Genomic DNA, 20,143 nt, shown 5'->3' on the forward strand with positions numbered 1-20,143 from the left:
GCATTATGGTGATACTTTGGTATCAGACGTGGGATTTTATCTGCAATGCTAACAAAATCTGCTTCTGTTTATGGAGCCTTAGGGGGCTTTCACATCAGGGACCCTGCACATGTGTAGGTAATGTACCCAGGCACAGTTGTAGTCAGTTTGTGCCCACGTCCACTTGAGAATGTGGTATCAAGTACAGTTCATATGCACAGTTTGAATTAGGTGTAAAAATCAACTATACCAAAACAGAAAAATGGACTGCTATTTAATGCCAGTAGCAGTTGGAGAGTAAATTTGCAAAAATATTTTTCAATGATGCCAATCTCCTCAAAAAAATTTGCTTATGCATGAAGCATGCACTAATCTCATTCTTTGAAATGCATGGCGAGGGGTGATGTCATGGGATTATGCTGCATGTGGTTATGTTTAGGTAACAATAGCACATGTCAACCAAAGCTTGGACGTCATAAAACACACATGCTGGCACAGATGGTTAAGTTTAGGTAACATGGGCACGGGTGTTTAGGATGAGGGGAGGTAGGCACATTGCAAAGTACAGAAAAAGAACATCCCATTCAGACAGGAAGGGAACACCGGACTCCTGCATGAAAGTCCGGGGTTTGTTGGACCCATCCACCACCCCTCCCTCCTGCCCTATAGGCGCCCTTGCCATTCCTATATTTTATCATTACCCGCAGCAAATCGGCCATCTGCTGCTGCATATTAACACTAAAATCAGTTCTGTCCATCCATGTTCTCACCTGACACCATCCGGCAGCGTTTCATGCAGGAGCATAAGTTGGCTTTTGGCATTGCGGTCGATTTTATGAGTTCAGAGTAAGAGCGGGTGGAAAGACTGAGGCTAAAGCTATATATCCCAACAGTTCCCCCAGTTGAATCAGATAGAACACATGGAAATAAAGGACCGATATTGCTTTTACATTGAGGTGTCAAGCTAGTTAGTCACAATAGTACAACAAGGAAAACTATACAATCCGACCCTTTTTCCCTTTCTAACATAATAGCCCTGTTTGGTCCAGGCATGTAAGTTAAGCTTGTATTTTACTGTTCATTTTACTTTTAAATTTAAGAGTTCAATAAAAAGCAGGACAGTGCTGCAAATGTTAGCCTGAACTCTACTTTAGGATCACCCAGAACAAGCCTCAACACTGTAGGGAAATAGTAAAAGGGGATGTGCTATCATAAAAGAGGATTTTTGGACACAACCTACAACCTTACAAAATGTAGTCAGCTAATAAAATGCTCTTTGGCCTTGAAGCTGTCTTACTTCTGTAGCCGGGTGTGCTAATGTTTGCAGCTTATGTAAGGGCAGGTAAACACACAGTTTAATCAATTTCTTACACTTCTACTCGTGTGGTTTTGGTTTTTGAAAGGCTAAGGGCTAATAAAGCCATCATCCAGATTTTTATATACTTGATATCATTCTTAGAGTGAGTCAAAGAAGTCCAATTTGTTTGTGTCACTGTGCTGAACTAACATGCTCTGCAGTAAAAAAAAATGGCTCAGTACCAAATTTTGAGAGACTGGTGATATCAGCTTGGGCTCGTGGTCTGTTTCCTTTGGCAACAAGTTATGTGAAAAGGAGTTGGAAGGTCCAATGCTAGACGTTCCATGTGAGCTACAGGTGATGCAACATGAGGTTGACAAGGACACTGCAGTGCTGTTGCTGAATGCTACCGTGCTTACTGAGGAGTAAGCACTCAGGAGTCGCTCAGTAATGTATTGAATTGAATGCAAAAGTTCAACTCTGTTTTCCCTTCTATTATCCTACAATATGTTATTGCACTTTCACATGGACAGCTTATGCACTTGTATGAGACTCTTTCAGAGCAGCATTACACTCAATCAGACACGCAGTCTTGATATGCTTCAGCTCATCTTTTTAACTTCACTTGCTGGTTTATTTATATGTGTGTGAATTCAATTTGCAGACAGGCAGACGGGCTAGCATCCCAACAGGGGGGCGGGAAGGAGGTTGGGGAAGGTGGCTCACATGGAGGTGGATGAGGGTGCAGAACTACAGAGGAGAATTATTGTTGGCTCTCGCCGTGTCAGCTGTGACAGTGGAGAGGCCAAAACAGCTGCGGTCTACCCACCCTCGCCACCCTCTCCCTCCTCATCCCTCCTTCCCTTCCCTCCACGCTCCCCCTCAACATCAAAGGGAGTCTGTGGCATGGCCTTGGCTGAGCTGGCCGCTTGGCTGGAGCTGCTTCACTTAGGGCCATCTATGGTTTAATACTGTATGAAAATCCCACAGTGAAGCTGGAAAGCCACCAACTTTGTTCTTTCGGTTCAGTCTTGTCATCTACCATCCGGTTCCCTCGCTCTCTGACACACACCAGCATGCCCCCAGTCCCTTTGCCTCAGTCTCTGTTTCTCAGAGATCATGGCGCTGCAGATTGTGTAATAGCCACTCGCTGGCATTGCTGGACATGCACGCTGAGGGACAGCGATGCAGGCGCAACCTGCTGTGGCAAATGTTGCCCTGAAGCTTTCTCTGATCTGCACTAAAGAGGGCTTGTGAGTGAATGATTCTGTGACTCAACATGCCCATCGAGTCCGCTATGCACCATCTTTCAGAGGGATTACTCACCTGTATAATCCCTTACTTTGGTACAGGGTGTGTGTTTGCCGCAGCAGCAGCACGGCAAAAAGATTCGAAGCCAACTTTGAAGAAGTTGTACTTTCTGTGCAAAAGATGTCAAAGTTCTGTCGCTATGTGGTTCACATTGTTCTAGGTTTGCAGCTTAGGGGAAGGGAGGTCACTTCAGTGCACTGTGAGAGACACAGTGTTTCTGTGAGGGAGGCGCCAGGGCACTTGGCCAGTCAGGCACCTGCTGGGAAGATGAGAACGCACCTGGGGTTGGTGTCTGGTGTGTGTGTTTGTGTAGATGTGTGCCATTGTGCAAGGCTGTGTGGAAATGAGACACGGCATAGAGAAGCCTTCTGAAAGAAATTCCTATCTTATTTGATTTTCTAGGTACAGAAAACTTTTATCTCTGTTAACTTAAGATGCAGACATTCAGGAGGTTTTTCTGTGTTTTTCTGAATTTCTGGTCATGGAAAAAAATCTGGTTTATTTCCATCATAAAGTTGGGCATTTTAAAATATTTGTTTATGGGGATTTAATCATTTTAGAGCCAACCTCAAGTGGTGGTTTTGGCACTTCCCCGTTGCCTTCTTTTTTCCCCAAAAGTACAAACGGCTCATTCGGAGGTAACGAAAACATGTTTCTTGTTTTTAGGTGATTATACACTAACAAAACTTTATATTTTATTGAATTTCTGCCAATATATTCCCCTAAACCCGTCACACTGAGTTTTTAAATCTCATAATGATATTTATCAGTTATGATTTGCATAGTAAGTAAACACAGAAATTAAAGGAATGTTTAGTTATTTCTGTCATGGGAAAATAAACCATAACAGCATGAACAATATTGTAACTGTTATTGTCTCACCATCTGTAATTTTAAATAGATAAATAATTAACCAGAAGCAGCTTGTGAATATGAGTGGATTTGCACATTATCTGAGGCATCGTTACCAACCATCAAAGTTTGATTTATTAGCATTAAAATTATTGGTTGTCATTGCTGTTTCAAAGCTGCTTTTTTTCTTCCTGTCTCTAAGTTTGGGAAGACCTGATTGTATGTTCACATTTGCATCCAAGACAAAGGCACTCACACAAATGACAAAACTGTCTCTTTTATTAACCTCATTGTCATCAATGAGCATTTCTTTTAATACGAAATGTGTGTGTGCAAGTCTTTGCACAGCTCTGTAGCCTTTCTGAGTATATTAGTATTTCTTGTTTTAAGAAAGTTTATAAAATACTTTCACTCCTAGGCCTTAAATTTGGAGCGAAATGCATCACTTTGAAACATTTTGGCCCATTAGTTCTTATTTCTTACTTCAAGATGCATGATAAACATGGATCCCAAACTAAGTAGACACATATTTCAATCCCTTGAAGCTGAAAAGTTATCATCTGTGGTGCTTGTTTATCTCATTTGGTGAAGCCCACGTTTGTACAGAGAGCATTAGGAAAGCAGGGAGACTAGTAGTGTAAATTTCTTACGCTTTTCTAATGCAGACTCCATGGAAAAAAATTGTTCGAAAGTGTGCATCAGCAGAAAGGAGGGCTTTTACTCTTTGTCACTGCTCTTTTTTTTTCCACTGAGGGAGACTGTGAGTCTTGGGGATGGGAAAATCTTGCTGTCAACTCTTTTGACACTGCCAGGGATGATCGATGGTGAGGTGTAAGCTTAGCAACCAAAAAGTCAGGTACTATAGGCTAGACACGGGCTGGTGAAAGAGAGACATGTTCAAGGGACATTGCTCTGCGAAAACGAGATCTCTTCTTTTTTTTTTTTTTTTAAAGCGTCAAAAATGTGTCAGAGTAATGGAGTTGCTCTCCCCTTTCATTAATTAAATTTCAACACCTACATAATTAAGCAGCTCCCGTAATGAAATCTCTCACGCTCTTAGCTGTGAAGAGAGACAGCATCTATGCAGTGATAATGAGGTAGAAAATGTCAATCTATAGGCAAAATCTTAACAAGGTGTTAAAATACGAGATCTTCATTTTCACATGGAGAGAACATGAAAGGTTCCCACAGTTTTATTTTGCAAATTAAATCCATTACGGAAGACGTGTCTGCTTACCCAGGTCTGACTGATCTAACAAGTGTCAAAATTGACTTTTCATAGAAAATAAGTCAAAATCATGTGAAGCAAATTCAATTTTAGCACAGAGTATTATGCATCTTTGGCTGTGGCTTGTACCGTCACTCTCACATAAAATGGAACAAGAGTGGGAAAAAGTGTCTGCATCAGCATGGCGATACTTCAAAACACTTTGCAAGGAACTTCAGTGTATGCACTGGTATATACATCCAAGCTAGGTACACTGGTTTTACAGATTTAATTATTTTTGCAGGGAAAACAAGCCTTTCCTCTAAGTCATCAGTATTCATGTCTCATAGCAGCTGGTGCACTTGTGTTGCATGTTATAGCACGGCAAAAAAACACAGATTTTTAGTCATTACACTTTGCACCACCACTCAACAGCAACTATGAATTTAAAAAATGGAAAGGAAAAGGATGAGATGCATTGTGGGCTGTCTATACATTTCCTTTGCTTGTGCATGCAGATGTTCCAAAAAATCCCTGAGGCTCTCTTATTATCGCTGACTAGAATATACTTGAGCTCTGTCATTACTTACAGTTTAATGTATAATACACTAGATGTGGGTGCATAAGATGGAAAGTATGAAGACAGAGCAGAGGGGGAAAAATGTATAACCTTGCATATTTTCCTACTTTCCCCATTTTCGGCTGAGCCTCGCCTGCCTGCTTGCGCCCTCACTGTCACACACATACCTAATCCTAGGAGGGGATTGTCAAGAGTCCTATGCATAATGAAGGTGGATATTTCTCCTCACATAAGTAGGCCGGGTGATGTGAATTGTAGCAGTGTGTTGCAGTTAGTGCACCTTCAGCGGCAACACAAATAAAGCGTTGTTTGATATTAAACATGAGCCGGGATGGAGGATTGTAGGAAGTAGTACACGCTGCAGTGTGAAAGGATTATAGGGTTAGGCTGAGTGCCCATTCAGCACATTGCTGCGAGTTAAACTCAGGAGAACTACAGTGCACGATTGATGATGTCTTTGAACAATGGGTTCCATGCAATTACGAGAAAAAGAGTATAGTAAGTTCACTGCATTATGGCACTGATAGTAGTCTTCCCATGTATATCCTCACCCCTAATTAGGGGGAAATGATAGGGTGAAGAGGTCGCGTGGCAAGGGTGTGGATCTCCAGCCACATAGCCTGCACTCTTTACAGAGAGACATTTGGGAGTCAGAGCGTAATGAAAGGGAGGTCAAATGGTGGAGACAGGGTTCCTCGGAGAAAGGCTCCACACGGCAGAGTGGGCAAGAGAAATCTCAGGAGGGGTAACACTGAGATATGAATCTGCTCAGAAAATGAGAGGCAACCTTTGACCTGAGCTGCGTGCGAGCTGCATGCCAGGTTTCCATTTCAGATCTGAAGCAGCTCAAAGGACTCTGCGAACAGCGCAATGGTGCGGGGCTACTGGCGTGGGGCTACCGCTGACAGCATTATATTTAGGTCCATGAGCAGACCCCAAATAATACTGCAAGCACTTTGAAACTTACTCATAATGACTTTCAAGTGTAATATGACATTTGCGAGGGGGCTTTCAGTGAGTCACTTTTACATGTGTAGCACTTCCTATGTAAAAATATCCAAAACGGAAAACAGTTTCCTTAAAAAAAACAAAACCTCTATGAGTTGTTGTTGGCGATTGCAGTGGCCAGAGGCGTGTTTTTGAAGTTGTCTTTTCATCCCATTCTTAAGAACGTTGTAAGATATATATTTTTTTCAAATTAGGCACAAATGTCCACTTGGACTCAAGGGTGATCTGATTAGATTGCGTGGTCATAGGTCAATGTCCTTGCGTCCACCTCATTCTCGTGGTCATGATTTCTCAAGAACAACCAATGAAACTTCTGAAAATTTGGCACAAAAGTCCACTTTGAATAAGGATAAATTGATTAGAATTTGGTGGTAAAAGATGAAAGGTCAAGGTTACTGTGACCTTGTCCATCGAATTCTTGTGAACACGTCATCTCAATTTCTTCAAATTTGGCACAAACCTTTACATGGACTTAAGAATAAACTGATAAGAACTAGGTGGTCAAATGTCAAGGTCACTGTGACCTCAGAAAACATATTTTCAGGCATAACCCAAGAATTGATGTGCTAATTATGATACAATTTCACACATTAGCACACAAAAAACTTTTATAAAAAGCGGTGACATTTATATCCAAAAGGCCATTGGTCAACTTCACTGTAACATTATACTGTTATAATGTAACTTTTCTTTCCTTTAATTTACATAATAACTCAAGAACAGAAGAGGATTCATTTGGTCAGACACTGAATTAGTAACACTAATCTTGGATGTCCACCTTCAAACTATAATGATAGTATAGATTTTCTGTGCATTTTTTCACAGACATGGATGAAAACTGTAACTGCAACTTCATGGGTTCATGAAGACATACAACCCTGAGGCAGTAATTCTAGTTAAAATATAGTTTTCCAGTGCTCTCGGAAATTCTATACATATTGTAGCTATAAGTCAATAAATTCCTGGAATCCTGCTTTATTCAATTACCTTAGCGGCGTGTGGCAGTTCATTAAATGTATATTATCTCAGTGAGTGGTAGGTTCAGCACCATGGACAGAGTCTGACTTAAAAAATCCTGCCATGGCATTTCAACACACTTACAGTAATTTCTTTCTGTTCAGCCTCTTTCTGGCTTCACAAGTTCTTCTGCTTGTGACACAGGGAAGAGATGCAAGGAGTGGAAAAAAAATGCACAAGGGAAGACAACATGTACTTTGTGAAATGAGATGTCCTTTCCAGTCAAGCATCATCTGAAGCGACGTCAGTTACTGAGGACAGCTGGGATGCATGTCAGTTGGCTTGTAACGGCTCTCTGTAGCATCATGCTGCCTTGGAGTTTATGTTTGCACACAGATAATGTGTTGTAGCTACTGGAGTTATTTAGGATGTCCTTCCACATAAAATGACAAAAGTGAGTAAATTATTATTGCCCTCCACAGAATGTCCTTTGAAATGAATTTTAGCAAGAAATCTGAACTTGACGAGCAGTTTTCACGTTGACAGCCTAGACACTTAAACTATGATGTTTATACTCCCAGGGCCAGACATGCATCAATAACTTTTCCGGTGGGCATATTTTACTGCTGTGTTCTTGATGAGGGAAATGATTGGTGGCATTGCTGAGCTGTGAGAGAAACTTGGACAATCTATGGTGATACTGGGAATATGTAAAAAGCAGAGTACAGTGAAATACATAATAATACCCTTTTCCACATTAACATTTGTGCGGCTATGTTAGAATTTCACATTATAGTCAAGAAGTATTTTAAGGTTATACTTAAAAAGATTTAGTGGACCCTTAATGCATTTAGCCTCTGGCAATTTGTAGCAACAGCAAAGCTTTTGCTTTGCAGCAATTTGCATATGCATTCATTTCTTTATTTATTTAACTTGTAAATTAATTATTTAATATTCCAGAGTATGACAAGGATTTTTTCTAAACCTTAGAAATCATTTAGCAACTTTTTTTAATTTATTTATTTATTTTATTTTTGGAAGGGAAAAAAAAGAAAGAGGCTTTGAAAGCAGCGGGTGTTTCATTCAGTGTGCAGTGATTGATTGCTCGGCTATTAATGAATATAAACCACACAGATAGGGCTACATACAGTGATTTAATTCAAAAAACTGGCAAACCTTGCCCTAAGGAAAACTTCAACTTGCCCAATTAATGCTAGAAAAGTCTGTATGTTTTGTAATTTACATGTAGCATATATTCATGAATTTTACTACATGATACATGTACATGTGATGGTTTAACCTTTAGAAATGCGGATCAACATCAGTTTTCTTTTGATGTTTTCAGACACATTTCACAAGCTATTTAACCCTTGACTTCTTTTGAAAACATGGGGAAAAAAATCTAAATTTCGAACAAATTGCAAGAAATTAGTAAAATGTGACAAGATAGTTACCTAAAAAATTGTTTTAAAAAAGAAGGGAGGATTATTGGGAAAGTGATCCAAAAGACACATTTCACACATTCCTGAAAATTATTATAAGAATTATAATAGCTTTATATTTAACATTATGTTACAGTAGAAAATATAATAAAATATATATAAAAACAAATTCATTTTTGGCAGGCAATTTTTGCATTTGTTTTTCAGTTGATTTTTTTTTTTCTAATTTTTCGATATTTTTATTGTAACTGTATACACATTTTTTCCTTTTTTTTTGGGCCATGTCTTCTTTAGTTGCTTTTTTGAAAAATTCTAACCGATTTGCTCAGGTTTCTAATGGGTTAAAAGCCGCATCATACTCCTTAGATCAGAAAGCGTGGGCTGAGCATTGAGAGCAGTTTCAGGACCTTGGACAGCGCACATTCTCTAGTGTTGCAACGAGAGTTTGGCTCAAGGTTACACCAGGTCTGCTGTTGTAGTCTCAAAGGAAAGCCAGACATAATAATCAACAATCACTCTATTTTTAATTTCTAATTTTAATCAGAGGGCTTCATTTCCCGAGAGCTGCTAGGCTCCTTGAAAATTTAGCAGAATTGACAAGCTATATCAAAATTATGCTAATCGTTGTATTGACCCAGTTTGCTGTTGAAACTACAATGGGTACATGCTGCATTGGTGTGCTTTCATTGTGCGCAATCACTGCTGAGGCACACTATTTGTGAATGAATCACTGCGGCTGATCAGCCATGGATGTAAGAATAGCCAGTCATATTAACTTCATTGTTACTGCCCCGCTAGGCAGCTTCAAGTTGCTCTGAATGACTGTGATTGCCACGCTAACACGCTCTTCCAACTGGCTTTTGTTGAAAACTCTTCACAGACCTGAAAGCTAGATTGGCTATTTAAAACATACATTCAAGCCTTGTTGAACAGGGGTAAACAGGAGCGTGAAGAGGAGATCATCATACTGAGAGGCCACGGGACACAACAGATGAAAAAGACCCATAAATGTTAAAAGGAAAATGTGACAGAATCGAGGTGTAAAAGAAAAAGAAAAATAGGGCACAGTAAGATGGGCAAAAAAATAAGAGAAGATTTCTTATATATGACAAACAAAAGAGGAAGGACAAGTGAGTGTGAATTAGTATGCAGCAGGTGTTGGGGCCCTTTGAGCCTCTCTCTTGAGGACTTCCTTCCCTCTAGGTGCCCTGTGCCACAACAAGGTAGTGAGCTGATAATTGTGCCAGAAATTAAGAATCAGGGATGCTGATATGCATACATATAGTATGATCCTATGTGCATGGTGTGATTAAATAGGCATGAGTCTGAGAATTAATAACCCAAAGTGGGACAATTACTCAAATATGCACCACTAGCTATTGAGAGAGACATTTTTGATGAGAGCAATACTGAGTTCAGTTAGAATCATGCAGACTGGAAGATATCATTTTAGTCGATGAAAGCAGAAGGTGAAATGATGTGATGTTGGCAAAGAATACTCTGGAGTGTAAAAATTATATGCAGCTGCCATCCAAAGTTTAAGTTTTTTTATTTAATGCCATCCTTTAAGATAAAGTTTGTACCCGGATGTTACGTAGCCCCCTCACAGAAGAAGAAAACATGAGCAATATATAATTATATTTTATTTTATCCTTTGTAAACAACATGATATCATTTCCTGTGCCGTCCAGAAGGTGTTCTCCATCTGACATCTACTGTCTGCCTGATTCCATGTAAAAGGAGCATAATGCCCACAATTTAAAGGAAGAGTTTGACATTTTGGTAGAGTTTGTCACTTGTTTTCTTTCTTTTTAGATTTGGTACAGAAAATATAGACCACTTTCATATGTGTGCAATCAGTAAAAGGCCAAAGCCAGCAGCTTTGTAGATTAGCTTAACGTAAAGAATGGTAATAGGAGGGAAAAGCAAACCTAGCCCTTTGAAATGGAAAAAAAACACCCGCCTACCAGCAAAGTCAAAGCTCGGTTATAAACATGTTATATCTTACTTGTTCAGTCTGCACTGGTAGGATTTTCTGACTTTCAGACAGAGCCAAGCTAGCGGTTTCCCCCTGTATACAGGCTTTTGTGCGAAGCTAACCAGCTTTTGGCTCATTTAAAATATGAGTGTGGTATCGATCTTCGATCTGCTTGATCTCCTTGATTGCTAACTACACACCTATTCACAAAACAGTGATCCATATAAAGACCGCTCCATAAATCTAACTGCTATTTCCGCAACTATCTGCTATCCCTGCTGCTTACTGCTATTTACAGACCAGATGCCACAGCTGTGATACTCAAAATGCACCAATATGTTATTTGAACAATTAAGTTGTCTTAGGCATAAAAAACCTGTCCCTGCTTAAAATTCTGAGCAGAGAAGACACAGAGGTAAAAATCACTGTGCGTCAGTGTTGGGATGATTCAGACAAGCACAATTAAGATTTATCAGTGTGAAGTTGCATAAATTCATGGGGAAAAAAAAGTAGTGGTAACGGACAGCAACGACTATGCAACACATGTTATCAGCTGTCTGTTGGAGTTACTTTTGAGCAATGGTAGGAAACAAGTTCAATTTAGTAGTCAGTTTGGTTTTGGCCTTAATAAAAAGCAAACAAATAGCTGTGGGAAATGCCAAAAATGGAATAGCTTTCTGATTGGGGCAGTGAAGTTGATTTAAATTGAGCCACGTTGTCATATTCAGCATTATTACAGATAATATTTTTCACTGACCTTGGGTTTCTGCATCTAAAAATCTACTTAACCCCCTTAAGAATTACAAAATCTCTCCAAAAGAGACCCATTGTGTCTCAGCACTCCATGAAAGCTGTGCTGCATCCCAAAGCCTCTTGAAGTGGAGATCCTCTCATGTAATTGTCACCTGTATTGATGATGTTAAGTGTCTTTGTTTTCGGTTGACTGCGGAGAGAGCACACCTCCTCCAGACACTTTGTGATCTGCAGAGGTGCCTGGGACAGGTAGAGAACAACTGCCATGTTTGCGTGTGTAAGTGTTGTCAGGATTTGACTGTGGCGCACAGGGAGGTGAGGGAAGGTTATATTTTTGCCAGATAATTAGCATTTGGGTTTGGGATTTAATTAGGGCCTTGGAAATGTGAGCTCCTCAGGTGACAGTGCTAACAAAGTTTGCTGATGATTGACAGGCAGATTGATAGAGGACCAACAGAAGACTTTTTTTCCTAAAATCGCATTGCCATTCTTTCGTTAATACAAAGATCATGTACTGAAAATGTGGTTTTCTTTGTTTTTTGTCTGCATTTATTTACCGTGTAAAAAGCTCTCAAGCATTACAAGTAAAGTTAGGACTTTTGATCACTCACACTGATTAATCTTAAATTACTGAGCAACATTCATTTTAAGGAGTGATCTCATCATTTTATGTACGCTTCTAGGCTTAAACATTCTCCCCAACTGACCAGTCAGCAACTTGTAATTTCTACAGAGGGGTTACCAATTTATTTATTTATATTTTTAATAATTAATAAGCACTAATTGGTACATTCAGGGAACAAATTAAGTAATTTAGGGGTACAAATTATTAATTCAAGGGTACAAATTACTAATTACTGCACACAGATTATCAAAAAAAAAAATTAATAAAGTCAGAGCTATGTGGTAAGCCGACTGCAGGGAGGCAAAAAATACATCAAATCAAAATGCTTGATTCAACTACTATGGCTACAATGGACAATAGAGATGCAATAAAAAACCTGATGATATCAATGCTCAGGGCAAAGGAAGCTCATAAAGAGAGCAGTGACTTAAAATGTGGGCCACTGTGTTTTTTTTTCTGAAGTAATGAGAGCTGTAATATAGCTGATGAAATCGGGACCCTGTGGGCTGGAATTCAGAAAGAGAAGGCATAAAAGCCTTTGATTACAATGCCACCGGCTTTTCCCATAATGCAATAACCTAAAATGCTTCTGAAATCAGGTAGATTTTATATTCACAATGTCATTTCCGCAAGAGGGGTCATGCAAACTGAAAAGGTACCATTAGAATGCTGTTCAAAATTAAAAATCACCATGGGGTTTCTTTTGTTTGTACGCCAAGGCATAGCATCCATCCTATTTTCTTGCTATAAAAACCTATTGAGGAAAGCCAGTCACAGGCTGTAGTGGTGGGAGAAGGCAGAGAGGATTGTCTTCTATCCCACACACAGAGGCCTAGCCGCTACACCGAATTAGACGTGGAATGAGATGTTTTGTTGGTGTTATTATGCTCACATTACGCGGATTGCTAGATCTTCCCCACTGGGCCCAGTGGGCTTAGAGCCTGAGAGAGAGAGAGGGAGAGAGGGAGAGAGGGAAGAGAGAGAAAGGAGGAGGAGGCAAGAAAACCTGCCAAAAAACAGCTGCCTGGCAAAATGACAGGATCTTGGGGTATATTCAGGAAGGGGGGAGATGTAGCATTGGGTGTGGAGATGGAAGAAAATTGGAGTAATCAGGTCCTAATGTGCTCAGGCTTGCAAACATCTCTGGCCCTATTACATTGAAGAAAATAAAAAAAACAAAAAATGCAAAATGTCAAGCTTCTCACCACTTCTCCGAAAAACATTAAGATGATTAAGCCTCTTCAGTGGTGGGAAAAAAACAATGGCACTTGAAATAATCGGTGTCAGTTGAGCCATGGTCTCGGAATATTAATTGCAGCTTGAGCAGGCAGGGTTTCAGTTTTGTAGGCACACAGCTGTGAAGCTCTGTTATTTTTTTCTCTCATTTCTTTGCTGGGCTGTTTATTGTCTTTGCCTGATTAATTCCAGTTTTACTACTGCATTCGTTTTCTTTGCAAAAATACAATTTAATAGTCATAATATGCACGTATGGAGATATTCTCCAGAGGGTACTGATATGATTTAACTAGCTGGTGTTAATTATCCAATCAAAAACGGTGATTGGCATCCTGACCTAATGTGGAGTTTAGGGTTAGTTGTTACAAGCGCAACAGTATGTTCAGAGCATGTTGGGCCGAGACAGAGAGGCACTGTCTAACATAATGAACTTGATTCTGTACAGCATCTCTCATGTCACTCAATATTTAATCAACGCAGACTTCAAATAATGACTTTGTCATGCAGCACAGAAAGCAAGCAACTGGGATTTGTGCTCAACAGGGACAATCACATTTAGTATTATTCCTTCCACCCAGTGACTTTGCAGGAAATGGTCCCCCCGTCTAGGTGAGGCTGGTTATGAGTCCGATTACTCCTGAGTAATCACGTCTTCAGCAATAGCCTGTGCATTTATGATAGGGTGTTCCATAGAAAAAGGCCAGACAATTATTTTTTTATGATTATACCGTCATGGTGGTTGTGAATGATAATCGCCAGCCAAGGTGAAAGAGGTGTTTTTTTTGGAGAAATGGAAACTAGAGCCTGTCACTGAATAGTCACTTCTAACTGTGACATATGTACAAAAACACGTTCTTCCTTAGCGCTTGATGACACTTATCTATTAGTGATAGCTATAGAAGGCCTGTGGAAGCTAAGTGTGGCAGCGCAGTTCAATGCTAACAGCTGACAAATATGTTTGGAGCGAGGGAGGCGCTGGATGGCATTGAGTCTGTTAGTTAATTGGAAGCGGTGCAGGCGTGCTCGTAACTTACCTGAGATTCGTATCGACAGAGGGATCCTTCAGCGGGGAGGGGCAGGGCAGGCGTCCAGATGCCCCGATCGATGACTGCCATCTTTTACACTGCAGGAGGGCAGGGCCCATAGTGACCAAGACCGTGAGAGCAAAATTATAGCTATTTGCACGCCAGAGAGCAATGAGAGGAAGGTGGAGAGAAGGCAGGTTGAGAGACTGGGGAGAAAGAACCCTCCTGGAAAAATCAATGCTAATGACGAGTGAGTGCTGCCACACGCGCTGATACACACCCGACTGCTTATGTACGCAAATGCAAAGGACACATTATATAATTATACACATTTAGGGGCATACAACTAGATCATTTTCTCTTTCTCATACAAGCACAAGCACGTAGAGCCAGTCTGGGAGCGTTATTGCAGCGGAGTTGTAAATGACTGACATCCAATTAAAACACTGTTAAGGAAGCTGTAGTGATTACTGTCTCTGGAGCTCATCGATTGCTGATGGGCGCAGCTGTCTCATTACGCCGCTAACTACCTGGGCCTATTTTTATTTATCTATTTCTTTATTTATCACTCCCTCCCACTCTCCCCATAGCTAATGGTGTGGCATTGACCTTTTTAACAACATCCTCCCACCCTTGACTTATATCTCTGGAGCTCCTGCTCTGAGGTGGCAGTGGTGGAAAGCAAAGAAGAGCTTAAGTGGTAGATGAGAATATGCCCACCTCCTCAGCTGGTAGACAAATTCAGGAGAGATAGATTAGATAGCTGATGTATGCACGCGTTGCTTTCTCAGCAAACCGAAGACAAAGCAAAGCAGGGGGTGACGTCAGGAGAGAGACGAGAAGAAAAAAAAAAGAACTTATTTAGCACTTCATCCCATATGGACAAAAATACAGATGGAGAGAATAGAAAATCCGACTTCCTTCAAGCATTCATAAATTTAATGAGAAGCTCCCGAAAAAATGAACTTGCGGAGAGATTGCCAGCAGGTGGTATACCAAATCTGCAGAGCTACAAAGAAAGTCTTTAATCTTTAGGAGTCTCTAAAACTCTACCATAACATCATCATTAATGTTGAAGTACAGGTACGCGCAGTCCAACTGTAAAATTAACCAGGCTTTGTGTAGTGAATATTAAAATTTCTGTTTTGAAGGAGTGTGTGTGTGTGTGTGTGTGTGTGTGTGTGTGTGTGTGTGTGTGTGTGTTTCACTCTATGATCTTTCTCTCTCTCTCTCTCTCTGTGTCCGCTTCCTTCCTACTTCTCTTTATACAACCACTGGCCCACTTTCTGTGCTTTGCCAAGTGACTGGGAGGAATCAGCTGCCTCTCGCACTGCTCTTTCTACCTCAGCACAAGAAGCTCTCCAGATACAAGCCCTTTCGCACTGGTAATGAAGTCCATACAGTGTTCACACGCTGAACACCTGTACGCCATTATAACAGGCAGGAGACACAGACATATTTGCTGGGATGGTAAAGTTAAAGGGATAGCGATGCTTGCGGATGCTGTTTTCTTGCAGGTGCAAAACTGGAAAAAGCACAAATGCAGGTGCCATATTCATAAGGAACAAGAAGCAGTAGCTACAGTACTAGTTTGCAGTAACAGCATGAATAAAGCAGGTATATAATGAAACATTTAAACCCCAAAATGATTGTAACACATTATATTGTAAATGCACAATTCTTACTGACCCTGGCCCTTTTTAACCTTTGGAGTATATAATCATGTTTCATGTATTGCACTGTTGAGCTGCAACTAACAATCTTTTTCATTAAAGTCCAGGTAAAGGAAAATCAGTGATTTCTTCTTTAAAATGTTGTAAATGTTATGAAATACTTGTTAAAAACACACAAAGAGACTAAGAACTATGTAGTGCTGAATTGTAGAGTTAGACCATTAAACCAGTGGTTCCCAACTGGTCCAGCCACAGGGTCCACATTTCCTCGCTGTCATTTGTTCAGTGTCCACACATTGGGTAAATTACTACATTTTTATTTTATTTCATAAAATGTAAACAACATGGAAGCTTAGGACACACACACAAAAAAAAACATAATGCAAGAATGAACAGAAACAGCACTTCAAAATAAAAACTCCAAAAAAAAATCCAAAAAAAATGTTTTATTAAAAAAATTTTTTTTTATAAATTTGACACTTTCACGACTCATTTGCGGTCCATTCAGAGTGGACCCATGACCCACTTTTGGGCTGGGAACCACTGCATTAAACTGTTTTTTTATTATTTATTTAGCGGGCCTAAAAGCCTGCTCAATGACCCACTGGAGTCACCCTTAACATAGTCCCTCCCCCGCAAAACAAAGTACGAGTCGCTGCAAAGCAACAGACCCTCGTTTGCAGCTTAAACTTCACTTCATAGCAGAGTCACCTGGAGCCAAAGAACGACAGAGCAGCTGCACAACAGTAGCATCTCGTTCAGCAGCTAGTGCAGCTAACATTAGCACAAAGCACACACTCAAAGCAGTGAGCAGTAGCTGCTGGTGGGTTGGTAGCCATTTTGAGCTAAAACGAAAGGTACCGTAGTGACAGATATTCTTCTTGTGTATATATGACTGTAGCATTTAACAGACTTGTTTTTTAAAGTATTTATTAGTATGAAAGAGCTCAGAGGGCTTGTAGAATGGAGCGAACCCCGCTGCTCACACGCAGGGGGAAACAAAACGACACTGACAGATAAAATACACTGCTGCAGTGCTACTGTTCGTAGTAAACATAACAGAGTTTCAGCTCCTTCAGGGACATGCCCCATGCATCTCAGAGCAAAGCAGAGAATACTGCAAAATTTTCACGATTTTGAAACCTTATGTTGTGCACTTCAGTTTAATAATTAAAATTTGGCTAGGTAGTTAATAGTACATTTTTCTGTGGTATGACAGACTGATTACACATATTTAGGGCCCGAGCACCAACGGTGCGAGGACCCTATGGAAACTGAAGGAATTCTTCTTCTTTTTTTTTTTTTTTTTTTGAACAAGTGAAACTGAAACTGGTTTTTAAACTCTAATTTTCAATTTTCAATTCCTGATAGCCGAGGTGGAGTCCCATTACTCCACTTCATCTTTATACCAATTCATGTTTCTGAGTCATAATTTTGCATTATGAGTTATAGTTATGTATTTTGGTATTGATTTATTAATTAAATTTAGTTTTATTAATTGCTAATTAATTAATAAATTCCCTATTTAAACAGCTACATCCTCTTCTGAATTAATTAAAAAAAATAAAATAAAAGTATTTACTATAAAGCGAGTAAAAGAAAAAAGAGCTGATGAGTGTTTGTGATTGTTTCAGAGAGTGTAGGGGCTTAAAAATTTGCCTTAAACTCATGGACAAGTCCTGGAAATATATTGGTAAAAATGTCTATGAATCCTGGTACTAAGCAGAACAAATTAAATATGAATTAAGATTCTGTTACTCACCATTGCTCGCCTTAAATGTTTTCAGTAACATATTTTAGTGTGCTGTTTAGCTGTAGTTTTTTTTTTATTTTTGCTTTACCTAGACTTTAACCTGCAGATTATATTGTGGATCAATGAACAGTTTGATCTATAAAATGCCAGAAAATGGGGGGAAAAAATGCATTTTCCATAAGTCCTGTGGGCAATCTTTACATTGTTTGTTTTGCCAACTGTGGGAGCAAAGCCTAACAGTTGAGATGCTGGAACTCAGGACTGTTTTTGCATTTTCATCAAAAAAGTTGCCAATTAATTCTCTGCTGATGAACCTATAGTTTGAGCTCTACTGTACTGTGCACATGTGAGTCTTGTGACGAGAGCGCTTTTATCTCAAGCCGGCCTGGACTCTCCTGCCGGCCCATTAGGAAATTGTCTGCAGCTTTAAAAGGCGATGACAGGAGCTGAAGTGATTGGCCATTATTAAAGCTTGCCGTGACTTCACCTGCTGAGAGTGTATAACTCCTACTTACAATAAACCCCATTAGCTCAAAACATGCAGTGCATACTCCATTATTTAGTTTTCACCCAATTATATCTCTACATTAAATAAAAGAGCATTTTAAAGCCTTTAAAGGTAATTAAAATGTCTATTTCCACAACTTTTAATTCCAAATGAACATAATTTCAGCAAGCACACATGTTAGCAAACAAAAATACCCTCTCTAACATGCAATTCCTCTCCTCTGGGGCAGCTCTGTTAGACAAACACAGGCTTACAGCTGAGGTGGCAAACACAAAGCCTGCTGGATGCAACAGTGGAGAGCTGAAGGCTTTGTGGCAGAGTGATTTTTCTTTACCTTGTCCCCTACTGTTTTTGATATTGAAAATTTATGAACTGTACCACGGTGTCGGGTTCTGAATAATAACATACGAAACACAAAAATATGAAAATATTCAATATTTGATTGGTTTGTATCACAAAGAAATTGCTGTCAATGTAGAATAGCAACAGAACATGTGTGTGTGTGCATGCATTTGTTGCAGAGTTATCACAGTGGGGTGATTGGCGGTGTGTTGCACCTTGTCAATGTGCTGCTGATAAAAGGGCAGAGTGAAAAGACCCTACCTGTCAATCATTGGATTAGACTAACATTAAAGGTATTTTTCAAGTCTAATCATAGATCAAAAAGTTAAGATAATTACTATTACATTAAAAGTTCTAAAGGTTTTAAATTATGGTTGCAATTCATGCTGACTCCAATTCTCAAAAGTTTTTATGGTGATGACTTGCCCCTGTTCGATTTCTACAAAGATCTCTGCATTCATTTCTTGTTTGGAGGTTATGAAACATAACCAGTCCATGAAAGATTTAGTTATATTGCAATTCAAGTGAAAAAAAAAAAGAAGTCAAAACTGAAGATACAACAGCATCCCAGTACCAATGATGTGGTTGCTTCTTGGAGACGTCTGAATAATTCATAGCCACAGAAATATATTCCTTCCTCTTTCTTGTCTCTCCTTTGTTTCTTTTCGTCTCCCTTCATGCTTCTGTCTTTCTTTTGTTCTTAATTTCCCTCCCTCCCTCCCGCCCTCTCCTCGTGTCTCATCTGCGCAAGCCCAGGTACTAGGTGGCTGAAATGGACACTACTGCCATTAGTCAGACAGAAGCACATGATTATGATGCAGCAGGAAGCGCACAATTACACAACGCCTCATTTCAGGATGAGCACACGTCACGCTCAAAACTGTGATTTGGCATTCTCGGCATAACGGAATGAATATTTCATCAATTCATTGGCAGTGAGTGGGAATGAGGGAATGAAAGCGCTTTAGCCCTTGTCATAAGCTTGTTGCAGAGAATGGACAGAGAGAAAACAAAGAATGCATATGTAATTAGAAGGAGGCATTGCCAAAAAAGTGGCTTTGTGAGGGAGAATGCAGCGGCGGGCTGAGGCATTAACACAGACATTGTCATTGGCAGGCTCCTATCGATCTGTAAGCCGGCACTGTGTAACTGAACCGGCACTGGAATCTAGTGACATGCTTTTTCTCTGTCAGAAGGTGTGACTATGGACTATTTGTCTTGGTCGGCAAAACAGAAAGCTGCAGGGTTATAGGTCTGAGCGGCTGCTCGTTCTGTTTGAGAAGTTTCTCAAAGAACTATTGCATCAAAATACAAAGTCAAGCTTTAATAATGTGTTTGAATACATTTATACAGTGTTTTGCCTCTGTGAACATTCAGTGTTTTGAGTCTAATGATTGTTCAGCATGTGTGCTTTCATACAAAATAATGAATGAATATTTTGGCATTGTCTTCATTTTTATGCCTCTGTGCTGGCCTTAGCTGTGGCCGGAGAAATAATGTTTTCGGGTTGTTCATCCATCTGTCCATCTGTCTCATTCTAGTGAACACGATATTTCAAGAACACCTTGAGGGAATTTTTTCACATTTGGCACAAGGATCCATTTGATGATGAACTGA

This window comes from Plectropomus leopardus, chromosome 23 (genome assembly GCF_008729295.1).
Source record: "Plectropomus leopardus isolate mb chromosome 23, YSFRI_Pleo_2.0, whole genome shotgun sequence".
Taxonomy (NCBI): Eukaryota; Metazoa; Chordata; class Actinopteri; order Perciformes; family Serranidae; genus Plectropomus; species Plectropomus leopardus.